Source organism: Cygnus olor, chromosome 8 (assembly GCF_009769625.2).
Source record: "Cygnus olor isolate bCygOlo1 chromosome 8, bCygOlo1.pri.v2, whole genome shotgun sequence".
Classification (NCBI taxonomy): Eukaryota; Metazoa; Chordata; class Aves; order Anseriformes; family Anatidae; genus Cygnus; species Cygnus olor.
In genome coordinates, this window is record NC_049176.1 from 21502192 (window position 1) to 21522004 (window position 19813).

General features: G+C 40.0%; 1 protein-coding gene across 1 annotated transcript in view; it reads left to right on the forward strand.

Annotated features, from left to right (window-relative positions):
- PTPRF (protein tyrosine phosphatase receptor type F) overlaps positions 1 to 19813 on the forward strand; it is a 371106-nt gene that overhangs the window by 75867 nt on the left and 275426 nt on the right. Inside the window, 1 exon segment of the mRNA XM_040565789.1 lies at positions 16060 to 16140. The gene's annotated coding sequence lies outside the window, so the exon portion shown is untranslated.

The following is a 19813-nucleotide window of genomic DNA, read 5'->3' on the forward strand; positions in this document are numbered from 1 at the left end:
AAGTGATTTTTAGTTTCCTACAGTCTCTGCTGAAGTAGACTACTTTCAGGTTATTTCCCAAAAGTACAGGGCAGTTTGTATGTTGTGAAATTGTTTATTTGCTACCATTGTTATTAGACATTGCCTGTATTCAGTAACTAGATCTATGTACATGAACAGAAATAGGTTCCCTAAAATACTGCATTGCAATTTATTTTGAACTTGTATTGGTCTTTTAGATAAAATAGTGAGTTTGGTGAAAAACTTCTTGTCAGTGAGGTTATTAAAAAAAATAAAATCTATTAAACACTGCTGTGCTGTAGTCTTTTTTGTATCTAGTGTATTATTATTATTATGAAATAACATTCTGAAGCAAATAGCACATATTTGGGGTGTTTTCTGCATTTGTCTATATTGAGTCTGTACGTTGTTAGAATGGTGGGCTGAAAGACCAGAAGTCTTGTTTTCTTCCCTCCATGTACAATTCCTGTGTGTTTATGCAGGATTTTAGAAAACACGCTCCAAGACGCATGCAAAGTGCTGTTAAGTCTGCTGCCGTAATGCAGTCTAAGGAGTTTTGTAACAAAAGGCTGCTTTTGAAGTAAAGAAATTGGTTGCAGTGAAAAGGCATAAATATTGAGGAGATATTTTTCTGGATAGGTACCGGGAGGAAGCCTTTCTACCTTCTGCTGTTTTGAACTACACTGTTCTGATTGTAGGAGTAAATAACAGTAAGCAAATGTGAATGCAGAATGTAGAATTACCCTCTTGCAGACAAAAACAGAGATTAGCCCCATATGAGTAAGGTAGTGTGGCCACAGCATTGAATGTAGTCTTACAAAAAGTGGAAGAAAAAAAAAGCTGGTGAATAAAATGTAGGATTAATATGTGTATGCAGGCCAATTAGCAGAAGTTATTAATGAAAGGGAGTCGTGCTTTGCAACTGTGTTGGTGCCCATGAAGGTGGCTACCTGGCTGATGGTCTGGTTGGGTTTCTATGGGGTTGTGGTGTGGGAAGGGTCTTCGGCCAAAATATGTTAATGTTCATCTTCCATTGAATAAAAGCAGATGCCCTCTTTTGTTTTCTTTACGTGCCTGAAGAGAAACAAAGGTAGGAACATGCAGCTGGAGCTTTGGTCTTCCCTGGGGTGGGTGTTCTTATGTGCCCATCATGGCTGGGGGGCAGAGCGTGTGCCTGATGGGCCCAAGGTGGGAGGTGCTGCCCTGGGCTTTGAATATTCACTCTGATCGGCGTGCTCTGTACAGTCACAACCTAAATATTAAATTACTTGTTTTTTTGCTGCTGTTGTTGAATGCTTCCCTTCACAATGCAGACAAATTGCTGTTGGCAGAGCTATTGTCTTTGGCTCGGTTACTCTGGGGATGTATCCTACAGATCTCTATTGTAGAGCATTGAGCAAAATTCTGAGTGGTCTTCTCTTTCAAACAATGCAAAAGCATTTTGTTTTGTTGTATTTAATTAATATAAATACACCCAGAGGCTTGAGCAATTCCTGTATATTTAAATATATATTTATATAAAGATTAAACAATTGGAGGAAAAAAAACCATTGTGGTGCACAAACTTATAATACAAAATGTGTTAAGTTAATAGGATGGTAAAAAATCAGGGGAAAAATTGCCTCAAATGTTTAAAAGTGTATCTTTAGATCCATTGTCCGTTAGATTCTGTGCCCTCAGGACAAAAATTGGCTTAAATATTTAAAAGCTTGTCTTTAGATCCATTGCCCTTTAGATCCTATGCCCTCCATCTTCATTACTTTATCTTCATATTTGTATTTTGAAATATTTAGCTAATTATATTTTAATGTTGTCTCACTGAAAATTGAGTTGTATTGTGCACACAGGTCCTATTTTTTCTGTATATGTGGCTGTATAACTTGCATAAGAGTTCTGCATGCCTTTTTGATGGAATATTACTATTTTTGTTTAACAGCTTTATTAGATTAGAGGGTGACGGTTATTTTGTTAACGTTTTTTTAAGCTGTTCATAAAAGACATGGTTGCTGTTCTGCACGGCTTTTAATATTACAGGTTACACAAATTATCAAACAAAGGCAAAAAGAAAGGAAAAAGCCAAATCCATAAACTGTTTTCTGGGTGATTTGATTGCTTAATCTGTTTGCAAGCAAAAGCTTCCTACCCCCTGCTGCCGAGTCACATTTTCCACGCGTTTTGGCGAGCAGTGAGGATGATGTTGGCCTCTTACCATGCTAGCAATCTCAGGGCACAGTGGTTCTTCTTGTCAATGGGTTTTATTTAGTTTTGTCATAGAAAACAGTGAATTCAGTTCCCGTAGTCATCAGCTGCTCTGTGGAAGCAAGTGATGCTGGGGAGACGATGGTCGGCAGGCTCTGGGGCCTGGTCCCAGTTCTCCTGCCATGGCCTCGCAGAGGCCTCTCAGCCAAACCTCTGCTGAGGTGAGGAGGACGGGCGTTTTGGAAACTCTGAGTGAAATACTGGAGGTCTTCTCAGCGTAAATATTGTCAGCAGAGATCAGAACATTTCACCCTTTGGTGTCAGGTAGCGGCACATGTTGAGATCTAAGTGGTGTATCTACATATTTCAACAAAATATGTTGCCTCTCCCGCCTTCACATTCACTTCCTACTTTCATTGGCAGACAGATTGCTTTTTATGTCCTTTCCGTGCACATTATGCCAGAAGGTTCCTTTGCAGAAAATAAATTTATAGTCGCTAGCTGATAAAGGTCTTCCTGCAGCGGTCTTGCAGAAACATTTTCAGAGCCATCCTTCCCACTGCCGTGTCATTGCTCGAACGTCTCTGAGCACGGGAGGTGACAGACAGCCTACCTGCCGGATTTTCCCTCTGTTTCCGTGGTAATTTTCCAGACCAAGTCAAGGAGAAACCGAAATTTGTAAACGGAGAATTCTTGATTAACTTGTTCCAAACTGTGCTGCTGACTTGAGCTATGTGGTCTCATAAAAATGCTTTTTCAGGTAGGAGCTCTCAGGTTTATTTGATTATGGGAGGCCTTTGTGTGTGTGTGCTCGAATGTGTATGCGTGTGTGCTCGTACATATTTGCTTTTCAAAACTGACGTTCAACCAAAGAACAAATTACTTGTGTTCACAATGGGTTTGGTGTGGTTGGATGCCAATGAGAGCTTTACCTGTTCTGCAGTTAGCAGTACTGAAGCGATCGCATGTTTTGATAACATTTCTTTTAGGTTTTGCAGAACCATAATCGGTTTTATGTATGTAAGCTGTTCAAGTTATTTAACAGTCTCTCAAATCTGCCATTTTACATGCTTCATTCTTTATGAATAGAGGTAGGCAAATGAAAAGTAGCCTGGCAATCAGAAATTGTTCTTCACAAAAGGTTAGTAGGGAAAGTAGAGATGTGAAAGTACTTTTAAATAGCAGGTGTAGTCTTTGTCATGATTTAAAAAAAAAAAAAAAGGCAACATTTTAGTCTCACGTTCTATTAAATTAAAAAAAATCTTTGGAAATAATGAAAATTAAAACTGTTGTTGTCTCCTCTGTTGCAGCATTCTGAACAATACGAGCTGAGTTGTTGTATTTTTTTTTTTGAATTCCACCCCTGTTTTGCAGGAACTGAACTTTATCTAATACTAAAGCAAGAGTTGCCTATGCAGTTATTGTGTTAATGTGGTTAGAAAAAAGGGCTTTAAGATTTTCTTGAAGCTTATCCAGTAGCGAGATGTATTGAGATGACTTGCATATCTTAATAGCAAATTTTTCATCTTGTTAATAAGGAGGAAATGTAAAGAATATTATCAAAATAGTCTGTCTGACATGCAGAAAATGTTAAACTTTATCACATTGCACCAAAAATAAACTAATTTATGGCCGCACAAAAAAGATTATGCCTTGTGTTTGCCTGCTATAAATTTGATATATTCCTGTAGTAATTACAGCCGTTGATTCGGTAAAAGTTGAAAACATTTTTTTCCCCAAGCAGAACAAGACTTTGTGTTCCCATTGCTACTGCATTGCAACACTTTGAACTTGCTTAGCAGACATGACAAAAGGTTTTAATTAAAATACTAGCAAGATAAAAAAAAATAAAATCATTTGTCTGCATTAGCTTTGTGCATTTCTCGTAATTCTTTAATTCTTCTAATAAAGGAAGAATACCATGACTGAGATAAGAGGTTGTCCTCCCTCCTCACTCCCCTCATCAGCAAAAGGTTGTGCCAGAGTTCCAGGATGTTTTGCTAATTCAGCAATGGGCTCTGGAGGACTGTGAGATGTTGCTTGTTGGTGCAGGGATGAGTAGGAGGTACTTGGGTGGCTTTGTTCACCAGCAGGAGCATGATCCGTGGGATGTTCTGGGGTACACTGAAATGCATCCAAGTACCCAAGCCTTTCCAGCTCCCAGGTGTAATTGTAAAATAACTCATTCTAGCTCAGTGCTTGAGTGTTTGTCTTAAACTGTACAAAATCACAAAAATGTGGTGGCATAAATGCAAGAATTTCTCCTGGTTACTAAAAATGTGGTTACTTGTTAAAAAGTCAGCTCTGCGTGGAAGATGTCACCAGTTGTGGGTTGAATCCAACATCTGATAGAAGCTGAACAGTTATTTACTGACAAATAAGTGAGCGTCTTCTCACCCCTTTGTTCTTCTTGGTAATGGAGCACTGGCAGGTTATTTTAACAGTGAAATATTTTGACTCTGGCATGACAGTGTCTTCCTACAGTACCATGGTGGCAGTAATGTGAGTGAAGGTTTTAATATGCTCACATGAAAATTCTCAGCTTTACCCCATCTGAACAGTCTGAAATTGAAGAACGTCAGTTACAAAAGAGAGTAGCTAAAGGACTTTCAGGAATTTTTCTGTCAAATCCACGGTGAATTGTGGATTAAGAGCTCCCTAAACTCTTGGCTAAAAATAGAGATCATTGTCAGAGTTCAGTAAGTCTTTCAACTACTTTTTCTTTTCTGTTTTTTGTACTTTCTAATAAATATCTAATTCTCTGAAACATGATTTAAATAATGATGTAAATCAAGCAGAAACTTTGATGTAAATCAGTCACTTTGATCTTGCTTTGTTACATTTCTCAAAGGAGAGGTTAATTATTAGTAGTTTGGTAATTATTAGATTGCCTTGATTTCCCGCTAAGTACAGCTTTTACAGCAAGGTAACACCTTTTGTCAACAAATCTCCATTATAAGCATATGTTATAATTGTCTAAATATGCCAAATAAGCATTCAAATACTTCATGCTCATATTTTTGGTAGTCAAATGTTCACTTAATGTGCATTGAGTGCTGAATACATAGTTGCATTGATGTCAAATTCTTACCATTCAAAATTTGAATTCAGTTAAAATGTATGAAATGATATTAAATTGTTAACTTCATTTTTCTTAAGTGTACTGGATACCTACATAAAAGCAAACTTGCTGCATTTTGCTTTTAGAATTGGTAACATAGTGCTTTCAAGGTTTAAAATTAACTCTGTTAATACTGAAAAATGTTGTTGGCCCTTGAAGTTTTTGTAAATAGTAGATCTCTTCCTCTTGTTCTTTGTTTACTCCTAGACTGGAAAATGAAAGCAAATCTTCATGCTATGTTGTTTCTTAATTGATTTCTTATTTTGAGCAAATCAAATCATTGAATTGAAGTAACTGAATAAGCTGAAATTATGAAAAAAGCTATTTCTACATTAGCCAAAAGGTCAATCAGTATTTAGAGTTGGTTTAGTGCATTACTTTTGGATGGCTAGGTGGGTGATTTGACTTTCTTGAAGGCACTGGAAACAAACATAGTTGGTTTTTTCGTAGCATTTATTAAGTTTAAATGCTTTTAATATGCATAACACTAAAATGAATCTACGTTTATACATAAATGTTTTAGTACTTTAGAAACAAACTTAATTTTATTAGGAAAGTACTTTATGATATGATATTTAAATATAAGTTAAAAGTAAACATTTATTCCACTTCTCAAGGAAAAACCCTCAACAATGTGGAAAGACACATTCATGCATGTGAGTTTTTCATTCAGCGTCCCTTGTGTGAAAGCACATTCAAAGACTACAAGAAATTTCAATTTCTTATAATTGTGATTACAAGAAAAATTCTGAGTATCCAAAGTTGGTCGTTGTGGTTACTGTACTATTTGGTACTGCTGATATACTTCTAAATACGTAATGGTAATAGAGCCTTTATAATTAAAGTGGAAATCTGTGTTGTAGTGTGTTGGTTATATTTTGTCAAGTTCTATTTTCTGCGAGTTTGAGAAGGCAAATATTTCAGTGCCTGATGTTACAAAGGTGGATTTGCAGAGCAAAATGGATATGTGATGCGTTTATTTTACTATTATCAATATATTCATTTTTTGGGTGCTTTATTCACATATATAAAATTGAAATAGAGGCAGTTCTGAGGAAGGATACATTTTGGCTTATTTTCCTGAGCAAAACAGGGAGTATTTGTATTGTAAATAACTTTGGAGAGTGCTCTTTATTGTAACAGTTTCTGTTATAGCAAATCACTCATTGTGGGTTATAACTCATGATAATTCTGATACGGGAGTGGGGAAGGCTGTTTTTGCCTAAAAATATGCTTGTCTAGATTTTGTAAGTATATCCATCTCTGTTTAATATGCATCTACAATAGATGCTCCGTATTAATGGATGTGCGATATAATACTCACGTTCATTTGTTTTCACTTTAAACACTTGAATGTTTTATTTTTAAACAGCAGCTTACCTTTAGTCAGTTGGCAGAGTTTGGATATTCCTCTGAAAGATTCTTGTTATTCCAGCTCTCGTCTGTGATGGTAGCATTGCTGCTACTGAAAGGAAGCCTTGTGGGTTCATACAGTTTATTTTACTTTTTTTTTCCCCTGCTTTTTTAAAAGAAAAAATTAGGTTTGTAGAGATGTTAACAAAGCTTGATCATATTTAGAATGAGGGTTTGCTGATGGTAATTGTTTATCAGTTTGGATGTTGCTGCTAATTCTCCAATGTTAATGCATTCTTACGGTTCTTTGGGCTTTGTGTCAAAAACCTTGTAGAGAGACAGATAAACATCAGCTCCTCAGTGTAATGGAGGACACGTTTCAGGCAACACTAATGTGAACCTAATCTAATAGTTCCTCTGAAATTTTCTTTCATGCTGTTTATTGCTTTTCTTGGATTTATGCTGTAGCAAGATTATAACACTAGCTACTTGAGGATTATCCTGTTGTGGTAGAGTGTGATATGAAAATTGCAATGGGTTGAAAAAGGAAAAAAAAAAAACACCCACAAACAAAAAACAAAACCTGTCCATTCCATATTGTAGCGTTATTTTTTTAAATATTTGTTTCTCATAACGTAAAAGCCTTTTTTCCATTAGTCAGAATTTGTTGTCCTATGGAGTGAGCCATTGGGCAACCAAAGAAGGCTGGGAGCCAGTAACCTTCAAAGAGCAATCCTAGTCCAGACTTCTCCAGTTATTCAGTGGCACTCCTGCAGGTTCCAGTGTAGTTGTTCGGATGTTTTTTTACCTCACAGTCACACCAGAACACCTCTAGGAGAACTCCCATAGTCCTAGAGGTGTTCTGGTTTTCTGGTGTTGGCTATGTACTGGTGTGGCCTTCCATTGTTCTAGAGAACATTAGTTCTCTAGACTCCCTTAGTGTCAGCTTTGTACAGGAGTCTACTTGATGTTCAGTTAAAATCCTGCAAAAGAGGAGTTTGGGAACCTTAGAGCAGGGCTCGGAGAGTGCTTCTTTCTGATTCATCCTGAGTAAGCATGCTCTGTTCCTTTACGTTTTTCCAAGCTAGCTGAGTATCAGCACAGATTTTTCTCAGACAACACTGTTACTATGTGCTTATAAAATGTGGAGAGCTCAGATTTTGAGATTGTGTGTAGAATGAAATATTCCTTTTGGTTTGTGCTTGGCAGACTCAAAGGTTGAGGTAGCTGTTTGAGGTATGGATGCTTTGGATGAGACTTGAGGCACATTGCTCAAGCACCCTATCCCCAACACTAGATATTGTAAGTACAAGTACAGGCACAGTAGGCTGATGTGTAATAATTTGCTTATTCTTACAAAGAATAACTCTAATTCGTAATAATTAGATACTCTTAATTCCTAAGACATATATGTCTTTATCCCTTTGATCACTCATGAGCTAGTGGTATTTTGTATGTCTGTCATCGTTGTCTCCCAGTTCTTCAAACCTCAGTTAAGCTCTTGGAGGCTCCATTTGCATGATGTGTTTGTTTAAAAGCTCAGTACTCATGGAGGGGGGAGCAGAGGTGCTACATGGCAACCTGTATTAGAAGGATGGGTCCTAATTTGTCTCCTGATTATTTTAGCACTCTGATGAAGGTGGTAAGAGGGTGAGTCTGTGTATCGAAAATACTATAGTGTGTGTGTATGTATAGTGTATAGAAAACACTATAGGAATTACCTTGTTATAGTAAAAATGTAGCAAGTAAAACACAGGCAGGGACCACATGGGCATCAGGAGTAAAAGTCATGGTCAAACCTTCAATATCCCAACGCAAAATAAAATGCTGAATATCCCAACTGGGTGGAAGAACCAAATTCAGCAGGCATCTTCAGTTGGTGAACTGGTAGAAGTTTTTATATCCTTTTGACCTTCTAGACATTTGGGGCACGATTTTTTTCCATTGCCAAGGGACCCTCAAAGATGGTAAAAACATATAAGCAATGTTCCTACATTTCATACAGTTAGGAGTCATAAAGATGTTATTTCTCCTTTGAAGCTTCATAACTTATTCATCAAAATTAGTCATGTTTAGCTTTACAGATAAGAGAGATTGTTCAGGATTGGGGCATCATAGGAAATGTTTTATGGTGAGTGGTATCTGTGCTTTGTGACCCAAACTTGTTTGACTTGCTGCTGAGAACCTATAGTAATACTTTTCTATAAAAGACTACCAAGAAACCTAATATCAGCTCCTTTCTTTTATATATATATATATATATATATATATATATATATATATATAAATATATATATGCATATATTTTTTTTTTCAGAATTTTTTTCAGCTACAAAACATTAGGCAAATACATGTGTTCATTTCAGTAGTCCTGTTTTGGCCAAGGAAATCTTGCGTGTTGGTGATCTTTTAGTTGGTGCTGAGTGCTCATCTGCCTTCAATCTCAAAGGCATCTGCAACTAGAAGGGTCACCAGCACATCAAGATGCAGATACTTAGTGTACCTCCCTCGTTATACTGGGCCTTACTTACCTTAAGCCAAGCAGGAAATACCTAACTCCTCCAGCTCTGAAAATGCTCATATGACTCAGCGTGGTAAAGGGCCTTGTCCAGTGATGCCAAAAGAAAGGATATGTTGTTTCTGCCCCGGTGGCGTACATTTTCTAACTTCCCTTAACATGTGCTGATGCTGCATTATGGAGCTTGGAAACTCCAAAGTCCACGTAGTCTGTTAGTTGGCATTCTTGCTGCAGTAGGCAGGAGCAGTTTCTTCTCAGCCGCATGCCTGGGATTTTTTGAGTGCAGACCTTTTAAGCACTTTTGAAGCACATGGGATTCCTCTCTACAATCATGCCTTAGTTCTCCACGGCCTAACTAGCCCTTCATTTGTATCATGCATTTTGTTGTCTTTTGTGTTTTGTAGACATTGAAGACTGAAGTGATTGCTGAGCTGAGAGGTCCCTTGTGACCCAGAATTGCATTTTCCATAGAGATAAACTGGCACTTGAGATCATAAAAGATGGATTTTTTTTTGAATTGTTCTGTCCTTCTGCCCAGCTCCTTTTTTTTTTTTAACACTTTGGAGAAGCTAGGATATTCTTTAGATACCCACAAAGTTATTGAATAAATTAGTATACAGTGTGGAAAAGAAACTCACTTTGTACTTCAGTATCAAAGCAAAAAAAAAAAGCCTTAAAATTAACACTGTCTGCATAGCTAAGACTAGGGTAGCTTGGTGCAAATCAAACGTTTCTTCATCTTCTTAAATAAATTTTCTCACTGATTTGCAGAATATCAACTTGGTTCTCCATTTTATTATACAATATAAAATTTTTGCAAGCCAGATACTCACCAAAGGTAACATTAGACACTGAGCAAATAATTGTTTTCTGTCACACTGCATTAGTAACTGGGAAGAAAGTGTTTCCTAATTTGTATTTGTGCAAAACTAAATATAGCTCTAGCACAGCTTAACTTCAGCTTTAGCCATTCATGTCCCTGAGAAATTCAGCACCATGTTTGTCATTTACTGAGGAAATGATTTTAGACATTCTTATGTGCTTCTTGCACTCCCATTTGTGAATTTTATAGTCTTGGGAACTTGACTATGAGGCTAACCACATTCACAGAACATCCTGATAATCCTGGGTTATTGCTGTCTGCAGGGACTATTGCAGAGCATTTTTTTTCCTCGCAGGAGTCATACGATAGCAAGCCTTGGTCTCAACTCCCTCATTCAGCATTTAACAAGGAGCAGGTAGTATATAGATTTAATTTTCCAGCAAAAACTGCTCTCATTCTTCCACCTTAAATATGTTATTTATCACCTGTGCTACTCTGTAGCTGTTCTCGTGTCATGCCATCAGCTCTACTGATCATAAATAACCTGTTAAGAAGTATTCAGATTGGACGGTACTGGAGAAAATCACGCTGTTATCCTGTAAGGAAAATCTGATGATGTAGATGGGTGTATTGAATAGATTGTGTCTTCCGCAGGGAAGTGTACTAGCTGATTTCTGTGCCTTGGGTTTGTAGAGAGACCAAGATGGTACTTAGTCATTTACCTGTGTCACTTCTTCAGCCATAAGTGTGCTGCCAGCTCATGCATGTCATGATCGCTCTGCCCAGCTTCTCATGTTATGGGTGATGCATGTAATTAGGAGGAGGAGGGAACAGGCCTGCTGTTGCTGGTGGGAAGGAGGAATCCTGTGTACCTGGCACTAGCTGTCTGCCTACACCTGTATCTCTTACCTTCAAAGAGATCACTTCCTCAAAGGATGCAGAAATCTAAAGAAAATTGCCTAGGTTTATAACAGTTTTCCTCTTGGCAGACTGAGATTTATTTATACTGCTGTTTGCTGCGCCGTAGGATGTGACAGGCAATTCCTTGTGTCTGCGCTCTGTCTAAAACGTGAGTGATCGCTGGGAATACGAGCGATTGCATTAGAAACTTTCCTCCCTCCAGTGGGGAGAGTTTGAGCTTGAACTCTCCCCTTGTTGAGGTCTTTGAAGTTTGGGTCTTCAAAACTGTTCTCCACTCCCACCAGTGCAGTCATCATCCTTGCCTTCTGAGACGGGCTGGACCAGGCTCCCTTCAGAGGCCATTAAAGCTGTTTGTTTCATCCTCCGGAGAGGTCAGTGGAGAACGACACAAGTAAGTAATTATTCCCTGACTCTCCTCCAGCAGCTGAGCGAGCTGTGGAAGTTGTGTGACTTGAAACATCATTAAAGCTCTGGGCAGCGTGGAGTGGCTGCGAGCCTCAGCAGCGAGGAATCCCTGTGCACGCAGCGGAGGGGAGGGCTGAGGAACAGGTGGTATTTAGGAGCTAATTAATATTTGTGAGTAACAACGTGCTATTGGTAAGAAAACAAATCACTCTGCGTCTGAATATTTATGGTGATGACTTTCAAAGCTGCTTGGATCGCGCAGTCTTCTCCCAGCTGTTGCATCTCCTCTCGTGCCACAACACTTCATGCCGGGGTGAAAGCCTTCTGTGCTGCACGTGGCTGGGCTGAGCAGAGCGTGCAAGTTGAGAAGAATATTCTCAACAGTTCAATATTAGTGGACCATGAGGTCCCACGTGTTTTTAAGCATTCTTTGCTGGTAGAGCAAGGCATGCAATTTGTTTAGCCTGAGATTTCATCCCATTAAGAGCCAAGCCATGCACAGAGATAATGCTATGTTTGAAGAGAAAGCAGGTGTTAAAGGTTGTTCTCCCTCTTAATGTTGTGTGCGAGTGTTTTACAGTAGATCAAACTTGCCTAATGTAATCTTCATAATGCTTTCATTTAAAATGCTCCCTGTGGTTTGTATTTGTGGAACCGAAAGAGCAGACTCGACTTTGTAGCTTGGTGGGGCGGGGTGTTCGATTGAACATATGTTCGCACTGCCATTTGGGAAAGATAATAGGTTTTTAACCTCTGTCAGTGTTAGACTGAGGTATTTATGGAGCTCTATTAAAGCTGTGCCTAGGCAGCTAACCTTGCCATACAGGTTTTTCGCAATTTGCCGTTTTCTTTTGATAAGTTGCGGATTTTCTTGGCCTCTGACTGCGCCTCTTGCTGTGTCAACCAGCACAGGAGCTTATGAAGGAGCAAGGAATTCCTTGCTGTTGTCAGCGCTGCGTAAAATGCTTGTGGCTACTGCTATTGTGTGTTCAGTAAACGTTGTCGTGTAGATTAAAAAAGCAGCTTTTCAGAGTTTCAGAAAATGTCGCGTGTTCCCTTCTGGGCTTGATGCACAGAAGAAGGGAAGCTGGCAGACTGGCAGCAGTACTCACGCTTTCAGCTGCTGTGGTTCCTGGGTCCGGCTGCAGGTGTGGGGCATGTGCATCGGCTGCAGGACACAGCCGATGGATGCTGGATGCACATGGGGAGGCTGCAGCCTGGTGGCTGCTGCTGCTGCAGGCCCCCAGTTTAATATGGGAGGGGGAAGCGCTGTGTGTTTTGGGAGATGAGTTTGTTTTAATGGGGGAAGGTGTAATTTAGCGTGCTAAAATCCTACTGGTATGCCATCTCTTCCATCACTTCAGGCTTCTAACAATGTAAATTAGTATGGTGGAGACTGCAGTGTGTTCACAGAGGAGTTTATCTCCAGTGAACTGCCATTGCCACTTTCGTCACTGCTGATTAAATTTTTCTGTTAATGTTTAATCCTAAATAGCAAACGCCTAATGTTTATATGCCCTCTCTGGATAAGCAGAACATCCATTTTGTAAAGTTGCCTATGACATCCAAAACTGAATCCATGTATGATTTTAAATATACGTGAGTCAGACAAACAGATGCAGAGAAATTTAGAACTTAAGTAATTACTTGAACATGAGCACACCCTGTTGCGGGAGGGTTTTCCAGGGATCTTAAAGTGCACATTAAGTGGTGTGTGACAGAGTGTTTTCTGACCTTATCTTTGCTCTCTGTCTCTATCTTAATACTTCCAGTGTAGAAGAGGCTTTTGGTGGCATGTTTTCTCTGCCTTTTTTTAGCAGTAGTGCCACTGGGGTGTAGCTGAGAATAGCTGACTTGAACTGCCCCATAGACATAAATGCAGAACCTACTTCAGCGTTTGGAAAAAGGAGTCTTGAGTGAAGTAAGTTCATGTATACCCTATGGATGATTGCAATTACATTTGTTAGAACTATAGAAAACTCCGCAAGGTTTCCAAAGAGTAAGTACAATAGAAATACATAAAAAATGGTATTATAGTTAGCAGCAGAGACTGATGCTTGTAAGGGAGGAAATTAATATAAATTGTTGGCTTACAGAAATTTCAAGCATTTTTATGCATTTAATAAAGGGTTGCCATTTAAGTAGCTTAAGCATCCTTCTGTGTAGACAACGTGTCCTGGGATTTAACAAACCACTTACTGCTGGATGGATTCCACTCAGATGTGATTGCCATTCTTGCAACAAAGACTAGCTGATGAAGAGAGTGAAAAGAGCCAGTACTGAAATGATCATCACGTTAGTATGAGGAAAGGGGGAGAACAGGTTTGTATCATCTTTCTTCTGTAAATGTAGTATGTTAGAGTCTTGGTCATGGGCAAGATGTGTTACATAAAACAGAATCAAAATATTTTTTCTACCCACAAAACTGCCTAGCCCAAGTTGTCTCAACTTGGAGGAGGTGTTAGCTGGATGTAGACCATCTGGGCAGAGACAGGAGCTGGCAGGACAAACCCTGATGTGTTGGAGGAACCACACAGCAGCAGTCCAGCTACAGCCAGGTTTTTGGTGAGCATGACTGGAAAGAAGAGCATCCAGGTAGATGTGTGAGTGCTTGAAAGAGAGAGGGCTTCCCTCAAATCCCAGGGAGCCTGGCAGAAGGTACCAGGATGCTTTTCTAAAACTCAGACCTGAGGGGTGGAGACTGAGCTGTCCCATGTTGCCAAGGTAGGAGTGGGTGACCTGATGCTGAATGAGAGTTGCTCAGGTGTGAAAGTTGGGACCATGTATGAGTGAGAGGTGATGTGGGACGCCTTAAGACATTGTGTAGATGAGAGAGCTTGCTGGGACAGAAGAAAGAGGGGACACGGTCAAAGTTATGAAAAACATATTGAGGAGCATTGTGAATAGATACTGGCAGGGTAAGACCTCAGGGTTTAAAACAGGAACACGTTCTGAATGACTGCAGCGAATGCTGCGAATGTGTGCCAGAAGTAAATATAGTAGAGTAAGCACTGCTACAGAGTCATTGAAGTCAATGCTGCATAACATAAAATTGCATAATATATTTATTTGTGAAGGTTGTTTTAAATGGATCTGAGTCCTTGGAAAGGTGACTGCGTTCTGGCTCCCTAGTCTGAGGTTTCCGATGTGTCCATGTCCGACCAGGCGGCAGGCTGCCAGCAGAGGCCTGAGCTCGCCCTTCCCTTGTGCTGGCTCCCCACTTGCCTGACCTGCTCACAGGCTGCATGCGCCCCCAGAGAGCAAAAAAGGAAGAGTTTTTTGTTGTCCTTGTCTGCTGAGGTTGTGAGGGGGATCAGAAAGGGTCTCTGTGCAGTGTGTGAGTGGGAGGGTAGATGTGGGTGTACAAAAATGCATGGGGCAGCGAGCTGGCAGGTCATCTCAGCCCCGCGTCAGGCCTTGGTGCCGGTGTTCCTCCTGGCCGGCACCAGCCGTGTGGTGACACCACAGCCGCCAGAGGCCTGGACTTCAGGGTACTGTCATGCTCTGAAATCAGAGTGCTGAAAATGCTTACAAAATCAGTACTTTGTAATTGATAAAGATTAAATAACACATTTTACACACTTGCATAGTTTTGAATCGTTTATCCTTCTGAGGACTGTAGTCATTTGGCTCATTTTAAAGAACGCTTAACAACCAAGCCAAGCTGGAGCTGTCGCTTACAGAGCCAAGCTGGCACTGAAGAGAAAGGTGTGCTTTTGGGGAGACCACGTGTGTTCCTTGTAGCCTCCCTCGCACAGTGAGCCGGGCTCAGAGCATGGCGCTGAGGCAGGCGGGAGCCATGGTTGGTGCTGAGGGGAGTCGGGAGGTCTTTGGCAAAGAGCTTAGGAGCCAGAGCAGTGGAAGTAAGCCATGTCTCCGTGCTGATAGCATGCAGGGTCATGACCGCAGGAGGACTGCTGGAGAGAAACTTTTCTTTAAGCTGGGTAGTGGAGGGGGTTACCAACTGGAAATGCTGGAGAAACACGCTTTTACTTGGCACAGTCACAAGGTGACAGTCAGCCAAAATCATGATGCCATGTGTAAGACAGTGAGGTGGGCTAAACAAAGAAAGTGGATAACCTTAAGGTCAGAAGGGCCATCTGAGAGAAAACTGAAAGAACTTGCTTGGTCTGGGCAGTAAAACGAGTCCTGACAGGGAAGTGGCATAATTCAGTTTTATCGGCAGGGAAATAAAATTCAGGGATAGAGAAAAGCTGTTTAAGCTACAGGATCAATGTTGGCCTGAAAACAAATGGGTAAAAACTATTCAAGAATAAACGTTAGGCTCAAAATTAGCAGTTTTTCTGCCTGCGGGAGGAATTACATCCCAGAGTGTGTATCAGACGGGAGGCGGGAGGAACTCCGTCTGTATGCTGGGGCTCAGTCGTGTTGATCGTGGTTCTTCAAGGTGGCCCTGGTCACAGAGCACTGAGCTAATGATTTGTGACGGAAACCCCTGTCCCTGTGTCCCTCCGAATCCACATGTGGTGATGGGTCACTGTGATGGCGCCGTGTCGGGGTAGGAACAGGGCAATTGTCCCATGCTGTCACGGGTTTAAAACTCTCTGGGTGGGAATACGTGCTGAAACTAACTGCTTTTTCCCCAGGACGGAGAACTGTGTCATTAAGTGAAGTTTTAACCTTTACTGTTTAGTCTGTGAATTTCTCTGCTCTTACAATCATTTATGACACTTATTTTTATGTTTGTTTTTTTCCTAGGTATTTTTATGGCCTCTGTCACAGTAGCGTCTCAGCGTCTCACAGGCATTTATGGATTTATTCTGAGAACGTTCCTGTGAGGTAGGGAAACGTTATTACCTGCGTTTTACAGACTGGGAGCTGAGGCACAGCGAGATAAAGGTTGCAGGAGGAGTTTCTAGCACAGCCAGCAGTCAAACTCTGATTGCTAGCAACTTGTTTATTGTCCTAATCACAAACCCAGCTACCTGTCTTTGGCTTTTTTCCTTTTCCTTTTTTTTTTTTTTTTCCTGTAGAAACAATCTGCAAGGGGCTTGGAGGACCTGTGGAAAATATGGTTAGGGCTCCTGGTGTCCTTTTTTAACTTTGTTACTTATGAGTTGACATGCCTTTCTAAAAATATCAGCAGATCTGTTTATGTTAAATGATTAACATGTTTAGACTTTCAACAGATAAGCTGTCATGCTTGTTTTTTTGAGTCAGTAACTCCTTTATCCTACCTGTCCAGGCTTGTTGAATTCTTACCCTGCCTAAGCTAATGCCATCCCAATCACCTAAAGCAATGCCAAGAATTTCATCATCCATACAAAGATCGGATTCATGTCAAGACAGGTGTAAAGTTTCTCAAGCACATTTATGTATAATTACTGTTCAACTTTATTTTTCAAAGGTCTTTCCAAGCCAGTTAAAATGTTCACCTTTGAGCTCCCAGATTCTCCCAGAAATTGGATTTCAGTGCCTGATTAGTGATGCTGATCCCTTTCAAAAGTATTGCAGAGTTCCTGACATGTGCGCGCACTGAATTGTAATGTACATCATAAAATCAAATATCATGAATAACAGCTTGAAAAATACCCTTTTTTTGCTTCAAATAAGTAACTTTTAAGATAGGTCTTCCTTGAGCCCTTCTTTCACCTCAAGTTGGTATTTAAAATGTGACTTTTACTGCCTAAGGAATTTTCTTAGTGCTACAGGAACACTACAAATTATGAAGACACCAGCAGGGGCTCTCACAATTAAATATTTTTATTGTCTATTAAAATAAGCAACATTATTAAAATGATAACATTGCAAAGAAATATTTAATGCCATCTTCTAATTTTGCACTCTTTATTATACACACACTGAATTGTATTTATGCTCTGTATTAATGTATATTACATGTCTTTGTGTCCCCAAGAATGAAACCCTAATGACTCATGAACTGTCTCAAAGTGTACTAAATAAGATTAAAGAGCTGGCCAGTGACCTTAACAGTCAATTAGGCTATGCATTACTCAGCCCAGTATTTGTGGAGTGCAGAAGGGAAGCAAAAACTCATTAGCTGAGATGCTGATACTTGAAACAAACAAGATTTTTCTAAAACCAGGAAAAAGTCTTGTTGTTTACATGAAGATTGGAGCACTTTACAGTAGATGCATGGTTGTGTATGTGTTTCTGGAAGTACTATAGTGTGGTCCTGCGAGGGTGAAGAAAGCCCACTGGAAGAGTGCAAGGGAAGAGCTTCTGGGTTGGAAGAGATTTTGCTAGGCACAGGTGGCATTGGTCAAGCACTGGTGGGTGCTGTAGGAGATGGTGCTTAGGTGGTGGGATGTGCCACCTGAGTTGTTTCAGAAATCTGTTTCATGGAAACAACAGAGCAGAACTTGGCATGGCACGCTGAATGTGTTTCCTCAGAGCTGAGCCCAGTTTTTTGGATGGGAGGGCGAGAAGAAAGGCTCGTGTATGCCCACTGCAGACTAGTGTGTGAAGACTATGTCCCCATCTCATGCAGGTCAGGAGAAGTGGAAGTGGACAGAGAGCAGCAATGATGTTACATGGGAGCTGAGCTAGCAGCTGTGGTCATGCCAGCCAAACAGTGGTCCTCAAAGGCTGCTCAGTTTCCTAGCCTTTCTTTTCCAGTATGTTCAATTTTCAGCTGACCCTGAGAAGGTCTTCCATCATTCTTAATGTAAACTCAAGTTTTAGGAAATAAAAGATGACAGACTTGGCCCATACAAAGTGTGGCTGAAAGTACATTTTGAGTGGCATGCAATAACATCTTTTAAAGTAAATCATTTTTTTCAACATAAATTGGGCAGAATCTCACTGATCTAGGTCACAGTTTATCTGTAGGGGTTCTTTTCGAATAATTTCCTTAATAGAGCCCATCTCATTTGGGGGGAACGGGGGAACCTGGAAAAAAAACAGTGTATTTTTGCTGTTCAGATGAATGGTAGAAGAAAGAAAAGGAAGCCTTTTCAATCATGTCAGGCTGAATCTGAAGCATCAAGGAATGATTTTGTAGGAGAACCCCTGAAGATAAACTGTAACCTAGATTAGCAGAATTCAGATTAGGCTTTCGGGAGTTTGGAGACTGCGGTACATCCTGAAGCAGTCTTGACATTCATTTAAACTAAAATTGTAGTATGGTTGCTCTTTCAAGAACATACAGAAATATGTTAAGTTTCCATTTAAGTGTTATAGTTACAAAATTTATTAATTTCAATCTGCCTGAAAAGATGAAAAACAACAACAAAAAAACAACCACCCACAACTTAGTATTTTCCACTTGAACTAGCTATTGCTAGGAAAATATTATCTTTGTGATTATGGTTTGGGGAATTTTTTTTACATGCAACATTACCATTGAAAGTTGGACATTGGGATTGCAGTTAAAACTGGGGCTTCTGCATGATTAGTGTTCTTCATTCTGACTTAAAAGTGTAAAGCAATTGTCATCAGGTAACCTTGTCCTCTTAGAATTGTTCAAATCTTTCTATTTTTGAACTTATTTGCAGTTTGGAATATGTGATGCTATGTTCTAATTTAAAGGCTTTTCTGTAATATGGGTTATGTATTTCTACAAAATGCTGGCACAAAATTCATGTGATTCAAAGTGATTTGGTTGTGTGTTACGCCACATCGGCAGGAGCTCAGTAGTGCTTAATGCAAAACAAGGAGGTGCCGTTACTTCTTGCTGCAGTGTATTTGCTGGCTGTACGTTAAATGACAGCCTCCAAAGGGCACCGGCTGAATCCATTGGCACGGGTCAGCATCCTTTATATTGGACTGTGTGTGTATAGTTTTTTGGACTTAGAGTCTTTACAAGGTCTTCTTATCTTACAAATGAGTGGAGTGCTTTAATAGATTGGTGCCCAAAGGGCATGCCTGTTGGCGATTTACCTGCCTTCACGCTGTGTCTTGGAGAATGCATGTGGAGAGGGAAGGGTGTGGCTTAAAGCTACAAATTTGGATGAGTAAAACTCGTTTCTGCTTTGAAGTTGTATGCTTTAGGTGTTCTACATGGGTATATGTTTTCAAAAATGTATTTATGAAAAACAGTGTCAACAGATGCTGGAGATGTTACAAGATTTAGCCATATTTGCAAAATTGAACATGAGCATTAGCCCTCTGGTCTTTTTCATTTCCTTTTCTATTATATAATCAGCACATTGGTAGGTGGCTTTTGTTGTGTCACTTCACCTACTTAATTAATTTAGCTATCTGAGGGTTATGTAATAAAGGTAGAATCATCATAACTGCCAACGTTAACTTTGTCATCCCCTGTAGTCAGCACTTGCTAGCGCTCTGGCGCAATGGGTTTGAATAGCTGCCACACCGTGTGTGTGTGTTTTTTAAACCCCAGACAAGTGCTGAACTCATTAAAAATGCATGCTACCGAAGTTAATGTGCATAAGAAGTTTTGGTGTGGAGATCTCCTTTGAGGATATATTCAACTCTAATTAACTTGGTTTCGTTCTATCTGGTATCAGCATAGGCTTGGCTGAAACCA